Genomic DNA, 17,763 nt, shown 5'->3' on the forward strand with positions numbered 1-17,763 from the left:
AATGTGTGTTCTGAGAGCCATTATACTCTGATTAAAATTGCAGGAAATACAATCACAAATATTTTGATTGTTTGATCAAATAGAAATTCTACTGCAACTCTGAAAAAAGGAGGTATCTCATGACTTATAAATATAGCACCTTTAAATTGATATGTTTTTTTAGTTTTTTGAGATTGTTTCTTACAATGTCAGCAAGTCTTGATTTCTATCTTAGAACCTTTGTTATTGAAGCCTTTAGTCACCTTTAGAGCAGTGTGCTGATTAGATAAACCACAAAAATGGTAGAAAAAGGAAATTCTCAATGAACAAGCTTTATAAATATTCCTGCCAAAGATCCTGAAATCTGAGAAAAGAATGTTGAGACCTCCTTAGAATTTAAATCAGTTGCTTTAATGATAATAAGCGACCTTGTCCTACATAAATTCCTGCAGATTTTCATTTCATAAAATTTGGGAGTGTGATATGTGCAGACAAATCCAACAAGTTATATAATTGCATTAATCTACTTTTTCATGCTTAAAATAAAATATATAGATTTTTGTTACCTTATCAGTTACTTAATACTGGTGTAATTTCATCAATTATATAAAGTTGAACTGGAAATCAGTTTCTTTAATGGGAATTATCGTGTAACTAACCAATTTCTTGTTTTTCAAATCCATCAAACCTAAGAAGATTTTTGTCTTTTTTTCTTCTTCAAAACTAATTTCTTTATTTATATAGTTTACATGTGATTGGAATGTTACAGCACATGCCACAGTGTGTACAGAGATAAAAGAAATCTTATGGGATCGAGTTCTCTCCATCCACCAGTCCACCAAGTAGTTCAGAAGAGTTCTCGGGCTCTATGGCATGCCCATTACTGACTAAGCTTTCTCAAATCAGGGATTGCTACCTTATAGCATCCAAATGTAAGCTCGCATATTTAAATATTTAAAATAATCTTATATTTAAAATAAGAAAAAATTATTTAAAGTACTCAAAGGTCTAAAGTGCATAAGTCATTGTTAGAATTCCTTTTAGAGGTTATGTAAATGAGCTGTCTTAACCTTTTATGAATTCTCTCACTAGACTAATAGCTATAAAGTCAGGCGTGTTTTGTTTCTGAGTGTTGAAATATCAATGGCCAATTTCCCCACCATTAATTCAACTACTCATATAGTCAAAACACACCAGAGAAAACTGTGAAGAACAGTATTTTTTAAAATGTTTTAATGTAAAAAATAAACTTGTTTAAACCAGTATTAATTTTTATCTTTTTGTTAAAGAGCTACCAAGCTTTATGATATCAATGTCCTCAGGATTAATGAACATTATATAAAGCAATATTAATATAAAACAAATAATTAAAAGGCTATAAAAATACTGAAATAATGAAGAAATAAATGGAATGTCCCCCATTGCTCTCTATTTTGATAAAACACTGACCAAAAGTGAGTTGAGAGTGAAAGGGAATATTTCAGATTATATTTTCACATCACAGTCCATCATTTGGAGAAGCCAAGGAACATTCCCTAAACAAAGACCATGAAGGAATGGTACTTTCTGGCTTGCATTTCCATGGCTGGCTCAGCAGCTCAAAGAATGCCATAGCACAACTCATGGCTGCCTGGGCTCTTGTACATGTATTATTCATGAAGAAAATGCCCACAGGTAAATCTGAATGAGATGAATCCTCAATTGGGTTTCCCTCTTCCCAAATGACATTAGTTTTTTGTCATGTTGACAAAAACTATTGAGCACATTAAATGAAGTAGAATCATTTTTTGTGAGTCTAACATTCTCAAAAATTGGTAAGTTCCACATTTTAAAAACTGCAGTGGTGTGTGGTGAGATGCCTAAGTCATAGTGTTTAATGTTGAGTTTGCTTTTTTTTTAATGCTAATAACAACCAAATATTTGATAGTCTACAAGATAAAATGACCATCCCTGGTCTTATGGTCTAAAGACTATCAAATTTCCAGACATCAATCCTTTAGTAATTTTTTATTGAAAATATATTTTTCTCACATAATTCATCCTGATTTACAGTTTCTCCTCCCTCTACTCCTTCCAGTTCCTCACCACTTCCCTTTACATCTAGATCATCCGTTTTGGTTGTTTATTAGAAAGCAAGCTACTAAGGGATTATCCTAAAGTAAAGTAAGAGAACACAAAAACTAACACAATAGAATAGGACAAAATAAACACATGGAAGGAAAGAGCCTAAGAGAAGACACATGAATCAGAGATGCACTAACTCCTACACTCAAGACTCCCATTACAAACAAAAAACTGAAAGCTATAATGTGGATGCAGAGAGCTCATAAGGTTCAAAGGAGAGAGAAAGAAATAAAAAATTTGATAAATTTTTAAAAAAGAAAAAGAAAGACCTGATAAAACATTGAGACAAGGAACTTTCCAAAAGAATTTGGTTTTATTTTATTTTGCTTTGCTTTCTTTTCTTTTTTTTGCATTATTCAGAGACTATCCAATATTGGAATATTTTGTGCTTTGCTATTCAATCTATAGCCCATATTTCAGTCACTTTTGTAATTCACAAGGAAAGACAGTGATGGGATACTTAAGACATCACTTCCTTAATTCCTGAAGCAGTTCTTTGTCTCACTAGACAGCTCTGAATGTGAAGTCTGCATTCTTTGTAGGGAAAAGGGGCTGGCTAGAGAAACCCACCCTGAACCTGGAGCCCAGAATTAGGGATGAATGGCTCAAATAAAGCCAGTGAGAGAAACACAGTTTAGCTCAGATCAGAGCCATCTCTGCCCGTGTCCAACTGACTTGTGAAATCAACCGATCACAGAGCAGGACAATAGAATCCCGGCCCTAGGGCCCAGGACCAGGGAAAGAAACACAGCCTGTGTCTGAGACCTGAGCCAGAGAAGTGGACACTTTATTCCCAAACCCAGAACCCAGGAAATATGCCCTGACTCTGAGACTAGTACCAAAATAACACTCTTGGCCCCTAGAATCAGAGTCAGGGGAAGAAATGTGCCCTGACCTTAGAGGTAGTGTCAAAAAGCCAAGCAAGACCAGTGAAAGAAACACAGTTTGGCCCTGAAATCAGGGCCATCTCTGCCCCTTGCTCAGAAAACTGGCCAATCCCTGGGCAGAAAAAAAACTAACTAATCACAGTTGACTCTGCCCCCTAGACATCCTATATAAACCGTCCTGCCCGGTCAGTTGTGAGCTGTTCTCTCCACCCGGGTAGAGGCAGCTACTGTCCTGGACTCCTCCTTCCCAAATAAACCTCTTTCTCAAAAGAGTATTGGGTGAAGACCTTCATTGACTGCTGAACAGAAGAACCTTGCTGGGACATCCCATAGTGGACTGAGCGAGAAAGAGCTGGTAACACTGAGCCAGAGATTGTGACTCTCCAGGAGAGAAGCAGGATTGCTGTGTCCTGCAGGGAAACCATTCACCATCATACCATCATACCAGGTATATCCTGACCTTCCCGAGGAGTCAGGATACCCTTCCTTGCTGAAGCAGTTCCAGAGTTGACTCTCTCAAGAAGTCAGAAAACCTTTCCAAGGTTGGGCTGTTTCTTTGCAGTCTCAGTCATCACAGCTGTGCTAAACAGCTTCAGATGTCTGGGACACCTTCAGGGCAGAGCTCTTTCCTGAGTAGCTCTGAGGTGTCCGGGATACCTCGCCCTCTAGAGCTGAACTGTCTCCTCACAGTTTCAGCCATCAATTTACTAACATTTTGGTGCTGAAACCCAGGACACCAAACCCAGAGTATTTTCAGTTTATTTAACATTCTTCACTAAATTTGGAAGAACTACAATTATTTTTCACTTGCATCCCTTGGTAGTTTAATTCTGGGATATATAGACATTTTCTTCATATTTTTGGGTATTTGAAAATATCCGCAATATTCATTTCATAATTTCATTTCTCAAAGACAATCACATTATGCCACTCAACAAAGCAAAAGACAGTTCACCATCATCATGTGTCTATTCTAAATATTTTCTTGAAGCAGGTGGACCACAATTAAAGATAAATATATTATCTGTTACCTAAATGGCATTTACTTTATAAGAATTATATATTTTAGTGTGTTAATTAATTCAGAGAATAAACATTTTTAACACTTAAAATTACTATGTATTTTCCTAAAAATGGAAAATAGCCATGAAAATAAATGTGAATACATCAGAAATTTCACTCATAAAAAGGACACATACAGTGTATATGGATCAGGATAAATGTGGACAGGATGCAATAGAGAATATACAAAAACAGAAGTAGGAGTATGAACAAAGGAGATGGTCTGAAAGATCTCTATGATACAAAGGTTTTTGAACAATAGAAAATGACAACCTTGTGAAAAGTCCAGTATATTATTCTAGGCAATCTATGCTAAAGATTTTTACTCTGTAATTTGATAATAATCATATATTCTCAGCCTGCTAAACAAAAAAGTGTATTTATGTGATATAGGTTTACAATTTGTTATTTACATAGTTTGCAATGACCAAATTATTTTAATTAAATTTCTCTTTTGTTAAGCACTTATTATTTACTTGGGTTGGGGAGATTCAAAGATTTCTTTTTTAAAAGTTTTATGTGGTGAATTGCTGTGAACTTTCTAATAATGTCCAGAAAGAATTAGAATTTATTTTTTATATTTACAATATTACTTTTTATTATCATATATTACTGTTTCTATATTACAGTTTTTAATATTTTACCCTTGATTCTCCATTTTCTGTTACTTTTTTGAGTTGATCTGTAGCTTTATATACTGTCCAATAAAATTTGAGATTTCTGTCAGAGTTGATCATTTCCAAGTTTTGTGATGTCTATTACTTCTTTCATATCCTTAACTATACTAACTCTGATTTAGGAAATATGATTACAGAAAAACCTTACTGCTTACTAAAAGGCACCATAATCATGTTTCTGTTGTAGAAAATAATTTCTAGAGATTTTTTATTTTAATTTTTAAGAATACATTTTTATATTATTTTATTATATGGCTGCTTGCTTTCATGAGTACCTTTCATGAATGAGTGTAGAGTTCAAATAGGAAATAGGAGGACATTAGGTCTCCTGGTATAGGAGTTAGCAGCTGGCTGTGAGTTGCTAAGCCATGTTGGTGCTGGGTATCAAACCATGATCTTCTACAGGAGCAGAGTATTAGTCAGAACTCTCTAAAGGGATATACAAGTGTATAAATTTACTGTACTGGCACCCAACTCTTGGATGTTGGATGTCTCAACAATCCCAATCTTGTGCTGCCACCCGGAAGATTTCTGGTGAGTTGTTGATCTTCCCTCGATGTCAAATCCTGAAAAAGATGTTTCTAACCTAGGTGAGGAAATGCCACAGCAAGACACTAGATAGAATTGCAAGTAGAAGTGAGGGCAAGCAGCCAGATAGCAAAGTTTCTTTCTTCCATGCCCTCTTGTAGGCTTCCACCAGAAGCAATGGCCCAGGTTTCGGGGCGGTCTTTCTTCTTCTTAGCAAATCCCTCACAAAAATTTCCTCGTTGCCATGCACAGCATCTTGAGTTTCAGTTGATTCCAGGGGCAGTCCACATTATAACCACTATTATCCCTGACAAGCATTGGCCTCTCAGCTATCCATAGTCTCTTTTTAAAAGATTCTACAATGAGATGCAAGAGAAATGACTACAAATGTTAAAACACCTTGTTCTATAAGCTAGCACCAGGCCAACCAAGTCATTTATAGTGTGACTTTTCCTTAATAAATAATAGTAATATAGTTTTTAAATAAAGAAAATAATAATAAAGCATTTAGCATTTGTAAAGGAGTATTTAAATGTTTTGTTTGCTTGAAATTATCCTTATATTCTTTTTAACAATTTAAGTACAACAAATTAATAAATTCTACATGTAAAATAATTTAATGTATATAGTCTAGATAATTATTATATGTTACATACATATATATTAGAAGGTAGGGTAAAATCATTGCTAATTGCATAACTTTTACTTTGGTGAATTCTGAAAAGAATGGTGCAAAAGAAGTTTAAATATACAAATTTGAAGTGTGCAAAGGTACAAGCGTGGTCTAAAGGCAAAACAGAAAAATCAGCTTAGGACATACTTCAGTAGGTAAAGCACTTGCCCAGTAGGCACAGAGCTTATGTTCAGTCTCCAGCAAAACATTAAACCAGGTATGGAGGTTCATAGCAAGTCTCAACACAGAAAGTGTGGAGACAGGAGGATCAGTTGAAGGTCATCTTCAGCTACATCCTGTCTTCAAACAAAACAAGAACAAAGAGGAAGTCAAGGTCTGAGAATATTTACCAAATCAAGATTTCTCCAAACACAAGAAATGGAGGGATCTTATTCCAGAAGTGAAAAGGTATTCTAATGAGCTAGTGTTACAGAGAGAGGCACATTGCAGAACAGGCAGAATTTAACATGTACACTAATGAGAATGATGTCTTTAGGAGATAATTCAAGAAGGAAATCTGATGTTGAGGAGTGCTCCTGGACATATTTCACTTTATTATAAAGAAAGAAGATAGGATGAAATCTCAGGAGGAGTTCAGCTTGCAGTAGGTTGCCTCACAGGTGGCAGGTAGAAATAATTGTAGATATCTCGTAAATGATTGATCTTGAACAGATCTGAGTGAGAGATCACAATATTAAACACAAGAAAATTGCTCTTTCCTTTTCTTTTTGTGTGTTGGGAGGGTTGTATGTTTGTTTTGAAATGCAAATTGTAATGTTAATAGAGAAAGTGGCCCATCTCGCACATGCCCATTTCTCATAACTGGTAACACAGGAAGAAGATAATGATGGCTAAAAATGGAAAACTGAACAAGGATTAAAGAAACAGAGATGTATGGAGAAAATATACTCAGGTCAGGAGGTGGAACAGTTTGAAGCTAAAATGTCAGAGTTGAGGTTAGAAGACATTTTAAGGCCACACTGCAAAAGACTTTGAAAACAAGTGCAGGTCTTTACAACCTGAAATACTAATTGGTAAGTTTTGAGTTATTCTTTCATGCAATAAATTATTTCTGAATTAAACCTATTCCGAACAGTTTTGAAGTTATAAGTACCAAGATTAGAATGAGAAGAAATGTCTACTACTGACTTCAGTCAAAGAAGACAGATGTCACAAGTTTGGAAGACTGTAGAGGAAGGGCCTCACAAACCAGCACCGATTACTTTACATAGGGTTTTTTTTATATATTTGTTAAAATATTGAGTAAATTCATTATTATAATAATTATAGCCAGTGAAAGTAAAGAGAAAAGATGAAATAAAGTGAAAATTAGATTAACTTCCTATGTGGAATGAACTTTATTGAGGATGTAATTATGAAAATAACAAGTTTAAAAGAAGAAATACCCAGGGATCTTTATTTCCTGTATGTGTCTTATCAGGCAAGCCTCTGACAGGCCAGCATGGACAGCTAATGCTATTTTAAACTTCATTATTTTAAATATAGCAGACAGATCAAGAAAGTTCAGTCTCTCTGAGCATTGGTCAAAGAATATCTTGTATACTAGGTACAGTGATTCCTCTAAAAAGTAAAGTAAATAGATACATATATATGTATCTCATATTTATATATAATATATATATATTATATATGTATATATATATATGTATATATATACACATACATAATACGTGTGTGTGTGTGTGTGTGTGTGTGTGTGTGTGTGTGTGTGTGTGTACAGGTAAATTTAAAATATGTGATACAATGTTGTTGGGTTTTGAAAAATGAACCAATCCGTAGCAGATTAATTGGAGAGGAGAATTCCAAGGCAATTTCACCACATCTTCCATGTCACGGAGAACAACAGTAAAGGGAAACAGTTTCTACTGAAGCATGTTTCAACTGCAGAGCATGCTCCAATGCAAATAAACCAGTGTTGAGACATTACAATGTGGAGAGATTATGTATTTCCTATGCTCTTCCTTCCTCTTTCTTTTTTCTTTCCTTCCTCCTGCTTCCTTCTTCTCCTGTGACTGACTTAAATCTCATTTCTCAAGTACCATAAATTATATGTGATCTTATTTTGACGGAGACTTCATTTAGTTGTTACAAACAATCTAATAATGAAAAATATTGGCCACATGCTATTCCACAAAGACGGGTTTATCCATGCTAAATTTCTAAAAGTGAAATTGTCAAAGGATTCATAAGTTTACATTTTATTTGTATTTTTTCCAAAGACTTTATTTTATAATATTCCAGAGTCCCACTAATTTTTCCACATCTTTGCCAATTTACTATCAACTATTGTACTTTATTCTAACTTTATAGAAAAAAATGGTTTCAATTTTAATTTGACTTAACATGTATGAATTTGAACATTCTCATGGCTATAAATCTTTTGCTTATTTTCCTTGTATAGATTTTCAACCATGTGTTTTGCACAAATTTCTAATAAGTTTTAATGTATGTCATTCTGTGACTGATAAGTTGGGTCAGTGTGGAAGTGCGCATGAGGCCAAGCCTGACAAGACTTTAGTTTCTGAACCCCACTTAGTAAAATGAGAGAATAAACTCCTGTAAGTTGTTTCCTGTTTTCCACATGCAGGCTGGGCCATACACACACACACACACACACACACACACACACACACACACACACAGAGACAGGAACACACATCACACACACACACACACACAGAGAGACAGGAACACACATCACACACACAAACAAGCACACACACATCATACACACACATACACACATGAATACACACATAGACACACACACACATCACACACACACAGGAACACACATCACACACAAACAAGCACACACACATATACACACACGAATACACACATGGACACACACACAGACACACAAGAACACACACATAGACACACACACAGACACACAGGAACACACACATAGACACACACACAGACACACAGGAACACACACATAGACACACACAGAGACACACAGGAATACATATCACACACACAAACAAGCACACACAAAGGTATGTGTACACACATACATATTTGACAAATGAATATTTTTTGAATCTCACTGCTAATAGTTGAAAAAATATTTATAAATTTAAGCTCATGAGAGCACACTATGCATCTGTAAACAATTCTTCTTCTATTTTAAACAGTATATGGTTTTTGAGTCATATTAAGAAAGACAATACCTATTGAAATGCAATGTTTTCAAAGATATTGCTTATTTTTCCTAACATCTTTGTGTCACATTAATTTAAATTCTCTCCCCATTTGTAATCTGTTTTTGTAAGAACCAAAAAACATGGTTCTTCCTTAACAGCCTCTCCTTGTCAGTAGCTTCAGCATTTAGTATAGGATGTTAGTAAAACCATAATGAAAGAAAACAGAAATAGACAGGATACAGATATTCAAATAATGGCAGCCTCATAAGGTTAGGCCTTGAGTCAACTGATTAACCTCTTCTATACTCAGTCTTCTCTCCTTGTGGTTATGTTAGCTGTAGACAGATTCTATTACAGGCAATCACCTATGCATTCAGGAAGAAAAAGCCCACATTCATTTAAATGACTGAAAACACTCCTTTACAGTTATGTATATATTTGTTTGAAATAAATCCCTCCAGAGAAATTTAAAAGAAAACAACCAATCTGTTTGTGTGGAAATGTTTGGGTCTCTACATCATATGTGTTGATTGTGCATTATCTTTGGCAATTGTTTTGTTTTAATTTGCTTTTCTGGTTTGTTTTTATTTAATCTTATTTTGTATTATTTTGTATTACAATTTCGAAGCCGGATTTTGTTCTAATGAGATAGATAAATGGTATGGTATTGATTTGGGTGGATGAGTAAGTGGGGAGCATCTGGGAAGAGAAGTTGGGGGAGCAGAATTCTAATCAAAATATATTGTATGAAAAAATATATATTTCCAACATTTTTTGAAAATTTCCCAAAGGAATACTGTATTTACATCACTTCTATCAATATATCTTCTTCCTTCCATATCTCACCCCAACTCAATTTAAAATTATAAACCTTCCTTCTTAATTATTGTTATCTTCTTAACTTATTATTTATTATTTGTAACTATACAGATAGGAAGGCAGATAGGTATATAGTTGACAAATAGATAGCTACATAGATACATAGATAGAAACATAGATAGATAGATTGCTTGCAGAGCCCATTTAGTGTTACTTCTATGTATTTGAGTTTAGTACTTGTGACTGGGTAACTTATCAAGGGTCTTGCCCCTGGAGAAAACTGAGTCTTCCTCTCTAAGCAGTTACTAATTATCTGTATCTTTTCATCTAGGTGCAGGTCCTTCTGATATGTCTTTCATATGCATAGGCATCTCAAATATTATGATGTCAATATGCTGCTCTTGTTTCAGTGACCAAAGTTTTTGATTTCATGGGTATAGCTTCTTGTTATATGCTGAACACATTATCTTCTAGTGAATGCCTGAGTCCTCTGAGTCATCTACTATCCCCTCCGCCCTGTAATGTTCTCTAAACATTAGATAGAGCAGTCGTATTGCCATTTTATCAATTGAGTTTAGGCACACCATTGACGGATGTCCACATTTTGATCTGTTGTTGATTTCTGTAATAATCTCTATCTGCTGCATAATAGAAGCTTTTGTGATGGTGCATGGAAGCTACATTTATCTGGGGGTACAGGAAGTATTTAGAATGCAGTTAGAAATTCTAATGGATTAAGAAAATGGCAGTAGGTGCTTCTACTAGGGCCTGTGCTTTATTAGCTAAGGGTAGTTTGCTAGGTTAACAGAATCAGGCATTGATTCCCACCCACTGAGTGGTTGTTAAGTCCAATTATCCACTTGTTGATTATCCCCAAGACATAAGTGTCACTATTGTGCAATTGGGAATATATTGCCAAATTGGATATTGTGATTTACAGGGTTAGCAGCTGGATAAGAATATTGATTGCTTTTCTCCCTTGGCAGCGTCCATGGTACCTTTGAATGTTGTGAGAGCTAGTCACTATGGAGATGGCTTCCTGGTAGGCTCAAGTTGAATTTTCCTGAGACTTATGTTTAAAATGTGATGTCTTCAGGAATAAGGTCTTACATTCAAGTTCCTGGAAGAAACCAAGGACAGTGGCAGAAATCTATAGTATCTTGGGGCCTACTGGATTTTCCTGACTACCAACTTAGTGACGTTTCTCATTCCTGGGACTGGAATCTTTGTTATCAAGGAGAGTCTATGGCTCTTGAGTGATAAATATTACTCTATGTGGAGTAACTTTACTTACTTAAATATTTCCATACATTCATATATATATATATATATATATATATATATATATAATATTAAATAAACATAAAATGATGTCTCACTATGACTATTTCAAACATCCTAAATTTTACTCACTCTCCCTTTCCTTCTGTATTGCCCTCCTATCTCTCTCCCAGTTAAAGTCTCCCTGCCCCCTGTTTTTATCATGTTCTTCTTAATAGTAACTTCACTCCACCACCTCCTTTTTTGAGTTTCTACCACAACCACTGGTCCATTTTACTTTACTGTTCCTGTGATTGCTCTGGGTTATAGAATCACTTCTAAAGTTTCAGAATTAGGATCCATAAGCAAGAAAGAACATATGGCATTTTTCTTTCTGAATCTTAGTTAACTTACTTATGATATTTTCTAGTTCTATTAATTTACTTTCAAATGTAATGATTTCATAATTCTTTATAGCTGAATAGAATGACATGCACATATATAATGTATACATATGAAATATACATGTCTCAATAAAAGCTCATCATTTTTCTTTGTTCATAAAGATCCTGCATGTGAATTATAATATATTCATTGCATACCTTTACTTCCTGTAATTGAAAAGTAATAAATTTCTTCTCTTGTTTTATATCATGCCTGAGCTTATCAGGTTTGCACATGTCAAGGGGTGTGCCCAGTGCTTTTACTCAACAGATGTCATTGGCTCCTATTGTTTTTAATAGAGTGTAGCCTAAATTAGTTACCATATTATGAGTTTCTTCATACTTCACTGATTGTAAATGTTTTACAAGTTCTAAAGTATTTGATGTGTTAATTCTGCTTCCAGAATCCCAATCAGAATGATTTTGCACAGTCAGACAGTGCAAAGTAATGACTTTGGTGCTCAACAGAAATCTAACTACACTGGCTTTCAGAAAAGAAAATGAAGCTAGTGAGCTTTGAGAACAACTGCTCTACAGTATTAATGGCAATGATGGATAGGTGCTGAAGAAGCCAGTGTGGAGAACAAAGGCTCATATAATTCCAAGAGGGTTTGTTACAAATGGTAACAAAGTATCTAAAGTACTCTACCTGCTGAACAGTATCGCTTAGAGCTAGTATGTTTACATCTTATTTTGACACCCAGGGATTTTTCAGTATGATGGAAAATGATCTCATGGCTTGTGGAAGTTCTGCAAGATGAACTGGGTCTATGAACCCAGCAGTGCTGATAGCCAGAAATGAATGGGCTGATACTAGAGCTATTAATCTTGGCTAACTTAATGAGGTTATGTATTATTATTCTCTTCTTATTTTCATGCATAAATTTGTTATTGTATTGTACCTACTTTTTGTTTTTCCCTTGATACTTGTGGTCTCCTTCAAGTTTCCTGTGCTTTACGTTTTAATTATTAAACATAGTATTCATATACTTACCATTGTAGTTCAGTATTTTTATACAAATCACAATGAAACTATAAATGATGCTAATTAACATCATCTTTCTACATTATTACTATGTTGCATTGGCATTTGATTTGTGACTTTGTAGCATTTATAATACAGATAGTGAAGGCAGTGATATGGGTTCAAATTGTTAATGTTCTTTCTTCCCCTCAAGGTTTAGTCTGTATGGAGGAGTGAGCATATGGTTGAAAAGGGAGGTCAAAGCATGGGCACCCTGGCCTGAGCACACTAATAAACTCATGAAATCAGTTGGATGAGAAGTAAATCAGAGGAATAAGTGAAACTCGGGAATGTCAGCTCTCCTTACAGAGATGCCATGCTCCCAGATCCTTAGTCTCAATGTTGCCTTACTCAGAGTAAAATAAAACATTAAATATATTTTTAATTATTCTTGTACACACTATAATTGGGAATATTTTAAATCTGAAATATCTAATATTTTCAAAGAATATATAAATAAATACAGATAGATATATTATTACAAATTTAAACATATACATAACATATGTAATATGTAAAAAAATGTGTAGACATAAAATATGAAAAAAAATGTTGTGTTAACCCTCACCAATGCAAACATTTCTTATACTGAGTATGCTGAAATCAGAATACAGGATGTTGAAAGTACTATTTATTATCATTCAGTACATTTCTGCATTTTTCCTTCACGTATATAATTTCAGTCAGTGCTACAAAAGAAGGGAAGAGAGAGGATGTTGTTTTAGTATGTGGGTTGTGAAAATGATAATGGCAATAGAAAACAAATAATAGAAATAAGAAAACAAATAATAGAATGGAGACGTTCAAGAAAACAATATGCCAAAAGCATAAATATTTACTTTTCAAAACTGTCCTATGTTATCTTACAATTAAAAAAAAAACTATCTTTAAATTGGAAATACTTATCCCGAAGCAAATTTGACAGGAAAGAATAATTCATGGATACCTTCAGAAAAATAACTAATTGAAGTTGAAGCTAAGATAAAGGGTCAAGAGAGAGGATTTAAAACAGACCAACAAACCTAGGAATGAAAGAAACTGCTTTTGAATCTGAATTTTTGTGACATGGTGGATCGAGTGCCAAGTAAAAGACCAAAGGGGTTCAGAAAATAAGCAGTGTGATCTAGGAGAACTTTTTAGGAAGAAAGAGAACTGATCAGGAAAGAAAATTTATTATTCACACTGAAATGGATGCATGAGACCAGATTCACTGATCAATTCTGAATTAAGAAAAATTTCCTAAAACCTTATCGACATTACTCAGTGTTTTTCAGTCAACTGAGCTGTTGGTTGTTTATCATACAGAACATCATCTTGTTTGTAGTTTTGAACTTTTTTAAAGAAACAGCACAAAGAGTGAAAGTTTCCATCAGTAGCATCCTGACCCTCAGAGAAGCTGTGGTTTATACAAATAATTCACTGGTTTCAGAGTGGGAATCTTAAGAGCATTGGCAATAAAACCCATGTCTTTGAGTCTTTTTAGTATGGAAATTTGTTCTAATAATGCAAACTATAATCTTTATATTCAGTTCCATGTAATTATGTCTTAGTATTTAATTAATCTTTTCAAATCCATGTGTAAGTTTTTTTAAAAAAAAAACTCCATTACTTTTAGCAGCAAAATTCAAAAAAACTTGGTGTTTATAAGTTCAATACAAATTTTTTATTATTTAAAACCAAGAAAACATAGTTTTAGAATGCCCCAAAAATTGTTTAGAAATATATCAGTGTCCCCTTATTCTTTGCCATTCCCTCTTTATATTTTGGCCCATTTAAAAAAAAAAGGATTTAATAACAACCTTTTAATGTAAACTTCACACATACACACACACACACACACACACACGCACATGCACACGCACACCACACACATGCCCACATATATTAGAGAATTGTAAATGTCACTGGAATCTTAAAACTGAAATTTAGCAGTCCTTGGCATGTTGCCTAATGGAAATCATCAAATAAATAGTATGGAGTCAATGATAAGAATTATCTTTTGATGGTGAAGCATACTCTATGATTAAAAAAAAAATGAATTAGGGAGAAGTTGCCTGCCAAATGAAATGCTTTCAGGTTGTCTGCACTTGGGACTATAGTCCGAACTTTGAAAATGCCAACTACTCACCACTTACTTATTTTGTAAGAAGCAAATAACAACTAGTTTTAAATGGTATTTATCATTGCTGACTTTTTGTCAAATAAAAATAGTTCTAAGATCTTTAAATTTCTCCTTTTTGCCTCCAATGCCTTGCACACATATGTCATTGAATACGTGTCTGCTTTAGGAGCGATGTCTGTTTGCTACAGTATAGTGTGCTTTGCCATCCACTGGTCATACCCTGTCAAAGGCATTAGGTTGGCCTTATTGCCTGAAATAATCATCACAAGAGAGCTTTTTGTTATATCTGAAGGTTAGTAATGCTTCTATAGTTAAGTTGAAATTAACCTAAACTGTCAAGCAAAGTGGTGTTAGGAAGCTGAAGGATGGAAGCTGATCAGAACCGGTAAGTCATCTAGGTCCCCACTGACATCATGCAACTGTCAGACATGCACGGAAATATCATTCCTCTTTTCAAAACTACAAACTCCAAAATTCCAATTTTGCTTTGATTTTCTCTCTGATTTTCTCTCTGTGTCTCTCTGTGTCTCTCTCTCTTTATCTCTGTCTCTGTCTCTGTCTCTCTCTCTCTTCCTTTTTGTGAAGAGAGAGAATGAACACAAAGTTATGTGAGTAGGAGGGTGGTGAAGATCTTAGGAGGAGAAATTTGAACAAATTTGTACTGTCTGAAAAAAAAATTAAAAAGGAGGGAAAATTAAAAAGACTAGATCCAGCATATATTTGGTGACATGACCTGCAACTTGAGTTCACATCATTTCTACTCTCCATAAAAACAAAAGAATATACCCAAACTCCCAATCACTTATTAGGAACCTCTGCTGTCATAAGGAAAACACGCACACACACGCACACACATACACACACACACACACACACACACACACACACACACACACACTCACACACACACACACAGAGACAGAGAGACAGAGACAGAGACAGGGAGAGACAGAGAGACAGAAAGAGACAGAGATTGCCAAGAGTATATACATTTGTAGAGTAAATGGAAAACAGGATTTATTCATATAATGTCAAGAAGGTTTAGATCACAAAACAACTGTCAAAAGCCCCCACAGAATTAGCCTGGCATTGTGTTTGAAATCTGCACTCAGCACTCTGTAGGTGGAAGCAGAAAGACTGTCAGGCATTCAAAGGAACCACGGGCTGCTAGCAAGTTTCCAATACAGGAAACGCCACAAACAAACAAAACTGCATGGCACATGATATGGCTTGGTAGAGAAGTGCACTTGATGCCAAGCCAGACTACCTAGGTTCAATCCCTGAGTGTCACCTAATATGAAAAAACCAACTCACCAACTCCTACAAGTAATCTTCTGACCTACTTACCTATACTGTGGCATATATATTCACATATATCCACACACACTGAATGAACAAATATATAAGAATATAAGAATAGTTTTAAATTAAAATAAAACATTTAAATAAAAAACAAACCTCATGCCAGGTGTAGTGGTGCACACCTGTAATTCCAGGACTTCGGAGGCTGAAGCAGGAGGATGAGGAGATTGAGAATATCCTTGACCACAAAAATTTATGGACAGAATGATTAATAAGGAACAATCTTCTAATAGAAAAATGAAAAATATAGATTGAAAAACAATATAATAAAACCTTGGGATTTGATTAGATTTCAAAACTGTAAGTGAAGTACATCATTATCTGCTTAAAGAAAAGAATTTATATATACTAGCTAAAAGTCATTATAGAATTGTATTTGTTATGTTGCAGAAATTCATTTGTTTTTAGGGTAGTTATGACAAACAGCTCTGTGGTGAAAACAATATGGGTAACAATAAAGAAAATTGACTTTTGGAGTTATAGTGCAAGCAAAGAAAATGTACTAGTTTAACACAGAGACAGAGTGATGAGAGCACTGAGGATTCGAAAGACATGCCGAAATTCATTGACTGCTGTGGATGTAAAAATAAGAAGAGCCTAGTGTAGTGGCGGTTCCTCCTTTGAACAACTCGGATAATGGAGATATCTCCAGCCAAAACACACAGCAGGAAGAATATTTTTAAAGAACCATCGGACAAGATCGAAAGAATCAGGGTAAGTGCAACTTTGTATAGCCACTTAGGAAGTCAGCATGGCTGTTCCTCTAAAAACTGGGAATCAACCTAGTATAAGACCATCAAGGGTTAGGAATGTAACCTAATTGGAAAATAAACACACAATACACACAGATATATGATCAATTCTCATGCGCCCAAATAAGGATGAAAAATGACTATTTTAACTAATGATGTTATAGCTTCCATGGAAAATTAAGATGTAGATATTAACAAACTAATAAAAATGTCTCTGGTACTAAATTGTTTTAGGGAGACCCAAAGGTCATTTGTTCCAATTATGATTCTAAATTATTTTTAGTTATTTCTAAAATTATATTTAATGTAATGTAAGCAAGATTAACAAGTAAGTTAAAATGACATTTTTTGACTTGTATGGGGGCGGGAGTGGGGTAGGGTGGGGTGGGCGGTGGACCATCAAAAGAAAGTAAAGCCTGGAGTTAAAAGCCAAACCAAGAAGCTTGTTTTGTCTTTTAGTCAAGGAAACACTGCAAATGTGTGAGGACGAGCTGGGTTGGCCAGGCAAGTGAATTTAACACCAGTGGAAGATGCAGATGTGTGGCAGTATGTAGCATGTTTGTGGAAGATACAAATGTGTGGCAGTGAGTAGTATAATGTTTGTGGAAGATAATGTTGGTTTGGGTATGATCATTTGTACAGACCCATTGCTACATTAATTGCCAGCTTTTGGTGAGAAGAGTTACCTTCTCATTCTAATACAGGAAGGGCCTCTTCTCAATTTTTAATTGCTTACTATGAACAGAACAATCTATCCCACTTCTATATGTACTGTTTCTCAAGTGCCCTCAGGTCAAAGTAATCAAGATACAATTGTCATATATTTGGGGGATGAGGTATTCTTAATATTTTTGAGACAAAAATAAACATTCAAGTAA

At 34.7% G+C, this 17,763-nt stretch overlaps 1 long non-coding RNA gene across 2 annotated transcripts in view; it reads left to right on the top strand.

Annotated features, from left to right (window-relative positions):
* The first annotated feature begins 3,188 nt into the window (after nucleotides 1-3,188).
* The window catches only part of LOC143267197 (uncharacterized), a 28,253-nt gene continuing 13,678 nt past the window's right edge, over nucleotides 3,189-17,763 (top strand). Inside the window, exons 1-4 of one of the 2 annotated variants that reach the window (XR_013042113.1) lie at nucleotides 3,189-3,438; nucleotides 6,427-6,557; nucleotides 6,769-6,964; nucleotides 12,030-12,521. This is a non-coding gene — a long non-coding RNA (uncharacterized LOC143267197). Of the gene's footprint in view, nucleotides 3,439-6,426; nucleotides 6,558-6,768; nucleotides 6,965-12,029; nucleotides 12,522-17,763 lie in introns of those variants that run through there. The other variant, XR_013042114.1, reaches the window with a different exon arrangement.

The sequence above is a fragment of the Peromyscus maniculatus genome, chromosome 9 (assembly GCF_049852395.1).
Source record: "Peromyscus maniculatus bairdii isolate BWxNUB_F1_BW_parent chromosome 9, HU_Pman_BW_mat_3.1, whole genome shotgun sequence".
NCBI classification, from domain to species: Eukaryota; Metazoa; Chordata; class Mammalia; order Rodentia; family Cricetidae; genus Peromyscus; species Peromyscus maniculatus.